Below are 9467 nucleotides of genomic sequence, written 5' to 3'. Positions count from 1 at the left end.
AAAAATAAGCATATTGTGTCAGCATTCCTAAACAGTGTAATTCTGATTATAGTTTACATTGCAAATAACCTGATCATGCAGCCATTTAACAGTGGGCACAGCAAATGATATACCATGTGCTAATTTTAAACAAACAAAAATAACTGATAAGACAGATAATTTCCTTTCATGTTAAAAAAATAACTTCTTGTCAGATGACAAATTTATGGTGACTATCAAAGTATGTATACAATTACTATATCATATACAAAATGCAATGCATATTTTGTATTTTGACATTTCTCTTCATTTTTGCAGCACCAATTCGGCCTCCTGTACTTGCAACAGAAGGTAATTATTTATTTTTTTCTTCTTTTTGCCTTCATGCCTGCTGACCTTCAAGCCTCCCCAACAGTGTGTATGGGTATTTGTTCCACTATACAAGTGTTCCCATTATGGGGGTGTACGCTGTCTGGAGAAGCCATCACACAGGCAGCCATGTGGATTGCATGTGCTCTTGCATGCATCCTAGCAGTGATGACATACTGACTACTCCATAATCCCTCTCTTGGGTGGAGGAGATATATGACCTGCACTACTCTGATGACACCAACACTATCTCCATGTGAGCTGACAGAAGAACTTGAAGGCCAAATATCTGCTCCTGCATAATCACCTGCAACACAGACCATCTTCTGAGGAATTGTGCATGCCCATCCACCCCATGCCATCTCTAACAGAAACCCAAGCAACTAATCAAGCTTGGGTCATCTGGGCTGTAGTCAGAGTTTTATCTCTGTATGTCAAGGAAGCTAGGAACAAAATTATTATAAATGTGCTAAATGAATCTGATTAACAGTAATACAGGAAAGTTCTGAACCAATGTATTATAAAAGGTCTGCAGTCGATAGCTCTCAGCTGCCCAGATATTTGCAAAAGGTTTACATTTTTGCTTATACTTCTGGTCTGTTCTTCATAAAATTAGTGGCATTTTGACAATTCATTAATGATTACTTCACTAAATGATGGCAGACATTTGAATTTCAGACTTCATATCCTTGGAAAAAAAGGCATAATAATTCAAAACGTGATTATATTAACTAAGTCTGTATAACAGCAGTGCTTAAATTTGACCCTGGTTTTAGCCTTTGTGCCTGCAGAATGTCTGCTTTGTCCAGAGAGTTGCACTAAGAGATGAGAGGTATGAGCCATAATCCAGTTTTATCCTAAGATTTAGAATAAAAAAAAAAAAAACTTGTATAATTTATGAAGCTTAGTCATATATTCATTTAAAGTGTATAACCACCAGTGTTTTCACCAACACGTAGATCTACTGCTTTCACCTTTGCCATAAAATCAAATGATGGCACAATCTCCCCTGACCCATCTACAAAACTATTAGGTGTCATCATAGACAATAATCTAAAATTTGACCTACATGTTAACCAAACTGTCCAAACCATCAATAAAAACTAGGGTCACTTTACAGAATAAAAGCCTTCCTAAATCCTCCAGCTAAAATTGCCATAGCTTGCTCCCACCTTCTTTCAACCCTTCTGTATGCATCCCCTCTACTCTCGCATTTAAACAAGACTGTCCTTAACAAACTCTCAATTTGCTACAACCACATTGCCAGGTTTGCCACTGGGCTGCCTTTTAGGACACATCATTGCATCAATCTGAATCAGCTTGGTTGGCTTGAACTACCCAGCCTAATCCAGTATAACCAACTGATTATACTCTATAATCCGGACAATACTCCTGCACTTAAAAATATTATCACCCCCTATAACAATCCTAGACCGCTTCGATCCTCTAACAAACTACTAATTCAGACTAGCAAAATTAATAACACAGCCGGTGATTCTCTCTTTGCAATCTCTGTAAGTAGATCCTGGAACTCTCTTCCAGCTGATATTACCTGACTTTCCACCTTAGGTTAATTTAAAACTAGACTCAAACAACATTTGTCACTTAACTGGCTATGTCAATGTATCAAGCCTGGCTAACTCTCTCTAGAATGTGTAAAAACCTGTTAACCAGTTTACTGTGTGATTTAATTTAATCCTGACTTGTGCTCAGGATTAACTGTAACCTGTGGAACTTGTTTAACTTGCTTACTTATGTAATCTCTGTAAATAGTCTGTTTGTAATATGTAATGCTATTATTATGTAATGCTGTATCTGCTTACCCTTGGAGCTTTTCTCCCCGGGCCTCCGCTGAAAATGGACATGCATCCAGTCGGACTATCCCGGTCAACAAATGTAAAATAAATAAATAAAGTGTATAACTTGATAAACTAATGTAGGTTGCATAAGTAAATGGACTGTACTTCAGTACATTTGTAGTCTATGCTGTTGTGTCTTTCAGCTTTTCCCGGTTAGGGGTCGCCACAGCAGAACTCCGGTCCGCTAATGATTGGTAGTTGATTTTTACGTGCCAAGTTACCAGCCCTGATGCACAACCTTCAACAAAGGTACGCCCATTCACACATGTCTCCACGCAGAAGATGCTCTAGCTGAGAAACGAACCGGACAGTGTCTTACTGTGAGGCAACAACGCTCCCGCAGCACCACCACTATGCTTTCAGTTAAAAAAAAGACACTGAATAAAACAGCATTTATTTAAGCTATAGTTTGATTTTTCACTATTTTATTTATTACTACACTGTGTAGGAGATAAGGTAACAGTTACTTGTCTTTTATGTGCCCAGGATCTCTGACATCATAAGGGCTTGAAAGACCCTTTCACTTGAGAAAGATGGCTGCAGTATGGTGAAGGGTAGTCCATGTGTGAGTGAATGACTTGACATACAAATCCCTGAGAGAAAATGCAGATAAACACAGTGAAACTCTGCATCCATGTAACGAATGATGGCAAGACAGTAGCCCTGACTGTAATCTTTCCTTCTCCAAAAATTATGTCCAATTTCTCTGTAAATAGAGTTACTAATCTAGCAAAGATTAAATATACTGAATAATAGTTTCATAGTTTCATACTAAGGTAACTGCCCTTGCGAGCTATTTTAAGCCTAGCCAATTATCCCTTTTGAGACTCAAACCCTACAACTTGTGTTTGTAAGACAAACCTTAGCCATTAAGCCACCCTCCCAACCCAAAGACATTTAAAAGTTGTAGGTTTGTTTGCCATGACTGTCAAAAATAATAGGTTGTCAGTTTGAAACAGATTGGTAAGGCTATTATTTGCTAATGACCTATTATGAATACAGCAGATTCCTTTTACCTACTCTTTAACTCTGAGCAAGTCACTTAACAAGGCAGTGCTCCTAGACCTCCACTAAAAATGAATTTCAACCCAGTTAGCAAAACATATAAACAAATATGGGCTGATTTCTTTAACTAGTGGAATGGCTTGACAAATTATTTATATTACGTAAGTTAGAATGCCGCTTTCTGTTGTTTGTGATATTAGTTTGCATATTGCTGTATTACTGAGATTTGTTGTCATTAAATTAGTGAATTTCTCAGGGTAATTGTTGATAGATATGCAATAAAGCTTTGTGGCTTCATTTAACATAGGCTTTTTGTTTGTACAAGTTATACTTTTAATCAATATTCGACCAACGGGAAAACTGTATGTTCCCAAAATCAGTGAGACTTGTCCATAAACAAAAAGTCTGTGTGAATAATTATTGCTCAGAAAGGGTAGGTTTGCCATCATCAGTGTTTGTGGAGTGATTACTGACAATGTTCATCATTCTCACTGCTTCAGTAGCTTATGGCGGTATCTTGCTGATTACAGCAACTGGCCAGCTTCCAAAAACCTTTCACCTCTCTCATGCTGTCACTCTAGCTGCCTATAAGCTAAGCCCTTTTGGCAGGAAAAATATAGGCAGCCCGAGTGACTTATAATCTTTAGAACCTTTAGGAAACCCTTCCACACTTATTTGTATTTTTATTGAATATTTTATATTTTTATCTATGCTTTTAAATAATTGCAATATAGCTGTTTATGAATGTTTTTTTTTTTTTTTTTTTTAGTATTGTCGGTGCTGTTTTGCTTCTGGGCCTTCCTGATTCCCAACCAGTAGCAAACAGTTTTCTAAGTTTCTGTGGTTCTGGGTCACATTATCAATTCTGTGCATTATGCTTTGGGCTGTCCTCTGCACCAAGAGTGTTTGTGAAGTTTCCAGCCCCAGTGGTAGCTCATTGCTGATTGCAAGCTTTCCACATTTCCTTATTTAGATGGCTTGCTTATCTGTGCATAGTCTTTTCCCAGATGTCAGGAGTCACTAACAAAGGTTTTGTCTCACCTAAGTCATCTGGGATTCCAGATAAATGTCCAGAAATCCTCATCATTCTGTCCTACAGGATTATTTTTCTAAGCTACCTGATTGCATTGTGATGCAAAAGACTACTTCCTCAAGGGAAGGTGGGTTTGTATCTGGAGATCTTCCTGAACTTTTCTTGTCCGTCTCTAGCTACTGCCAGTGGATTTCTCAGGATACTAGGCTTTATGGCATCTATGATTCTCACAATTCCCTTTGCTAAACTTAATATGAGGAAGGTTCAGTGGTACCTCAAGAACACATGCACCCAACGTTCTCATCCTCTTTAGTTTCAGATTCCAATTTTGGGCTTTATAAAGTTAGAACTGCATGGATGGAGAGATCAAATGCCAATGGCTCATAATCCATGTCTTACTTTTTCTCCACCCATCCCAACAAAATCTGTAATGAGTTGACTGATATCTTAGATTTTGCTTGGGAAGCAGTTTCAAAGCAAGTGAAAGTATAAAGACTGTGGGAAAGCTCAAACAGACCAACGCACATCAGCATTAAAGATGCCATAAGGTTTTTGCATCATATGTGAGACCTAAGTCCTCTACAGATCATTATAGATGAGAGATGTGGTACATAAACAAGTAGGAGGGCACCAGGTTGTACCCTATGTGCTGGCTAGCAGTGATAGTTTAGGAGTTAGATCTTCAGCATTCATTAATTCTCCAGGCATCTTATATACTGTCAGAGCAATATACAGTGGCAAATAAGCTGTACAGGTCCTGGACAGACCCTCGCAAGTGGAAGCTCAACAAAGATGCTTTACAGGAACTAATCAAAATGTGGGAGCTCCTCTGGTAGATCTTTTTGCCTCATTTCAAAACAGACTTCTAAGCAGTGAACAGATGTTCTATCATTCCTGTAGTCGGGGGTGTCCCTACATGCATTTCCACCTTTTTCAGTGACATCCAGGGTAATTCTGAGGAATCAGAAAAACTCCAAAAATCACTGTGGTAACTCCCTTTTGGCTAGGCAGAACTGATTCTCCCTTCTTATTGATTTGGCCAAGCACAAATTACTACAAGCTTGCACACAGACTGAATCTACTCACACAAGACCAAGGGAGCTTTATACACACCCCAGCCTGAAACAACTTCAACTGATTTCCTGGATGATTCAGTTTTGATACCTTTTAGGCACCTTTTTCATGAGGACATGTGGCAGGTGCTGAAGGAGGCATGAAAGTCTGCTACTAGAAAATCCTATATTGGCAAGTGGAAAAAAATTCTAATCAGTGCGTAGCCAATGACCAGGATCCCTTCAGCTATTTTGTACCACTGGTGCTCTGATATTTGTGTATGTTAATATCCTCTGACTTCTCATATTCCTCTGTAAAGGTTCATCTTGGGGCCTTTTCAATTTGTCTTACCATGGATCCCCCTCTTTCCTGTCAATTTATATTGAAATAGTTTCTTAAAGGAGTTTATACCTGAAACCTGGTAAACTTGCTCTTCCTCCTTGGTATCTCAGGTTTGTGCTGGAGAAGTTGACTGTGCCACCCTTTTTACCTGCCTGTCTGGCAGATTTTCAGTTCAGTACTTGGAAAACTTTTCATCTCATTGCTCTGACTCCTACAAGAAGAGTATCTGATTTGCAGGCCCTCATGGTGGGAGAACCCTATCCATAGAGATAGTATGTGCACAAACCACTCATTTATGACAAAGTTCTCATTGAATCAAGCCATCAATCTCCTTCTCAAAGCAGATGTTAAAAACAAGGGATGCACCTAGGCAACTCTAGTACCATCTCAACACTGAGTCATTCAGGAAAGCTAATCAATTATTTGTTTCCTGTTCTGGCCAAAGAAAAGCCAACCTGTGTCTAAACAGTCTATTTCTATGTGCTTGTCCTCTGCTATTGTGTTCTGTTACTCTTACCATGGCAAAACTATTCCAGGCAGTATTAAAACATTTTCCACTAAAGCTTTAACTTCTACAATGGCATACTGGAAAGCGGTGGACACTAGTAGCATTCTGGTCCTCCATTCACACTTTTACAAACCACTCCCAAGCTTTATTCCTTTTCCAGGTCCAGAGCAGGCTTTGCTAAAATTACTCTGCAGGGGCTCCAGGACCATTATCCTTCCTTCTGCCAGGTTAAATAGGCTATGGTTTTATACATGTAAGCTACTGCAACATAAATAATGATTAACATAATCCAGTCGTGTAAGTTTTACATACCCATATTAATAGATGTTCAAATTTTTCATTTTTGCAGTAACCATACTGACCTATCATCCCCATTTGTTGTTTATATATTTATTAAATTCAGGATAAATTACCCTTTTTGGTTAGGGGAAGAAAATCCTGGGAATTCTTAGTCACTCTGGCTGCTTATATAGTTCCCTTCAAAAGGGCTTAGCCTATAGGCAACCAGAGTGACAGTGTTGGAGGGGGGTGAAACTTTTGGAAGCTAGCTGGTTGCTGTACAGTTGGCAGGATACGCCAATGTACTACTGCAGCAGGGAAGAATTTGAGCTTCTACTGCTATGGGAAAGTAAAACTTAAACAATTGTATTTTAAAAAATGGTTTTGTTTAAACATTTATGTCTTACTCTTTATAAACAAATGCACTGTTTGCATGTAGGTCTGAACATCTCATTACTTTCAAAGACTTCACTATAGGCATCCATTCAGTGTACTGCACATGTGTGTAACGACTACTGTAGATACACACATCCAATGCCTGGGCAGCTACATTTTAAGTCATACGCACAGCTGCTATAAATTGAGTGATATATTTGTTTCATATGATTATTTATAATTTGTAATACAGATTATTTCACTGGGCAGTTTGGGCAAGAGTACTGTGGTATATTTCTTTTCCTGTTGTAACATAGTGATACTTACATCTAAACAAGTTCTAATTTGAAACTTGCTGCCTCTCTCATAATGATGGTAAATTCTGTAAGAAGAAATCATTTGTAAAGGTAATTATACTTTACCACATCTAGAAAGAATCTACTTAGCCAGTCAAATTGTGAGAGTTTTGGAAGAGTTGCATAATTCATAGGATCGTAGGAGGTTACTAGGCTAATGATCCTAGGGCCCTTTTCAAGCCTAGCCAAGTTTTACCCTTATTTCCATGATCAGCACCTATTGCCCCTGTCCAAGAGGGACACAGGTGGATCCCCCCCTCCAGGGTGAATTTATGGTTACCCTTCCAGTCCAGATTGCAATTGAAGAGGGCCAATGAGGTGCTCTAACATGAAGTGGGAGTCTGTTCTAAAGGTGTGTGGTAACCTCTGGGAGACAAATCTGTCCCTCCAGCAGGTTCTATTAATATCACATAATAGGTTAAGGCCTTTAGGGTGAGCAACCCATGTACCATTTGACTTACAATTATACAGCATTTCCAGTAAAGCAGGGTCAAAGATTGCCTTATATGTAAGGCAGAAATTGCTTCTGAGTAGTCTGTATGAAACAGAATAACGTAACAGTGATTTCAGATGATTTCCATAGGACAGATGCTGAAGATCTTGAATTTTCCTTGAGGCACCTTTGTGTTTTTTCCAGTTGCTGCAGGTCCTTGGAAAGGTATATAACAAAAGGGGCAGTGTACTCAATTACTGCCCTGATGAGGGAAGAGTACAGGGAGGTTATATCTTTTTCTTTCTGGAGGCAGTGCCCTTACTTATGCGATGAGCAATATAGAATGCCCTTCTTACCACTGTTTAGACATGGTGGTTGAAGTTTAAGGTTGCTGTCAACCTGTGTGCCCAGGGCTCTCACCACTGAGTGCATACTTAAAATGTTGCTATTGATGTGTTAGTTATCAGGACCATTGCTTTTACGAAAAGGAATGATAATACATTTTTTTTGTAATGAGTTTAAGGACATGACTTTGGCACCAATCATTTGTTTGTGTAAGACCCTCTTGTAGGATGTTGACATCATTTGGAGATTCTATGAAAGCTCCCAGTTTGCAGTCATCAGCAAGCTTTGTCAGCCACAGACCTTTAGTTTTTGCTTGTACTTTGAAGAGAGATATTCCAAACAGTAGAGGTCCCAGGACTGATCCCCGTGGAACACCACTGGCTATAGGTCTGCTGCTGTTGGTGGATTCCTCCTATTTTGACTGCATGGGTTCTATCAGTGAGCCAGTTAGCGACCCATCTATGGTATAAGGATTGATACCTAGCTGGGTGAGTTTGTCGATGATGCCTGAGTGGGGGATAGTGTCAAAAGCCTTTGCTAAGTCTAGAAAGGCTGTATACACAGATTTCCCCTCGTCAAGGGCCTTGGTAACCGTCTTGAAAAAGTCCACCACGTTTAACAGGCATGATCTCCCTTTGACAAATCCAAGCTGAGTAGAGCCAAACATTTGGAGATTATCTTTATCTTTGTTGATAAGGTCCATGATGTTAGGCTCCATGGGCTTGCAGATAAGGCTAGTCAGGCTAATAGGTCTGTAGTTCCTGAGGTCAGTGGAAGTACCACATTTGTGCAAGGGAATAACAGTGACCTATTTCTATTCAGCAGGGATGAAGCTGGTGCTTAGAGTATCACTGAAAACAGTACCAATGGTGTTGCTAATTCTGAAAAAGGAAATGTCTTTCCCAAAATGCCATGACTGAATTTGCAAAACTGCCACCGCATGGGGAGCCCATGGCTATCCCAGTTTTTTGCAAACAATATTACTATTCAAGTTATTATTCAAAACTAGATCTAACAAGGACACAGTTACATTTATCTCTTGCTGGCACATCCCTTTCAAAAATAGAAATTCACTAACCCATTCACTGCCAACCTCTTGAGGTATGACGGTATACAGATCCTTTATGTCTACCGTCAAAAAGTTTATAATTAATTATCTCATCTTAATTGACAGTTTTAGTTTTACTGAGGACTCTTGAGGTTTCTTTGTCTGAAGAAGTTCATGTATTTCCTGATCGAAAGCACCAACAATAAACTGGTTGGAATTCTAAAGCTTGCTCCCTATCTTTGTTTTTGGTTACAGCCTGGGATGTTATCAGGTCCCATAGATGCTGTGTTTTTGACCTTATAGAGGGCATTCATGACCTACTCTTTAGAGATAACAGATAGAGGATAGGTGGTAAAGATGTCAGGGGATATGTGTGGTGGGGACAGGAGAGTAAAGTTTTCACAGAACCTGTCTGCTAACAGGTTAGCAATGTCCACAGGCTCAGTATATGTGGTATCATTAACGACCAGTTCGGCACAAATC

The 9467-nt window shown here is 39.3% G+C and overlaps 1 long non-coding RNA gene across 1 annotated transcript in view; it reads left to right on the top strand.

The window, feature by feature from the left end:
- The first annotated feature begins 295 nt into the window (after positions 1–295).
- LOC122791589 overlaps positions 296–9467 on the top strand; it is a 156081-nt gene continuing 146909 nt past the window's right edge. The window contains exon 1 of the long non-coding RNA XR_006363172.1: positions 296–330. This is a non-coding gene — a long non-coding RNA (uncharacterized LOC122791589). The remainder of the gene's footprint in view (positions 331–9467) is intronic.

The sequence above is a fragment of the Protopterus annectens genome, chromosome 17.part0, assembly GCF_019279795.1.
Source record: "Protopterus annectens isolate FY-2018-M chromosome 17.part0, PAN1.0, whole genome shotgun sequence".
In the NCBI taxonomy this organism is placed as follows: Eukaryota; Metazoa; Chordata; order Ceratodontiformes; family Protopteridae; genus Protopterus; species Protopterus annectens.
Note: the sequence above shows the minus strand (reverse complement) of the source record. Positions and strands in the feature narration are given on the sequence as shown.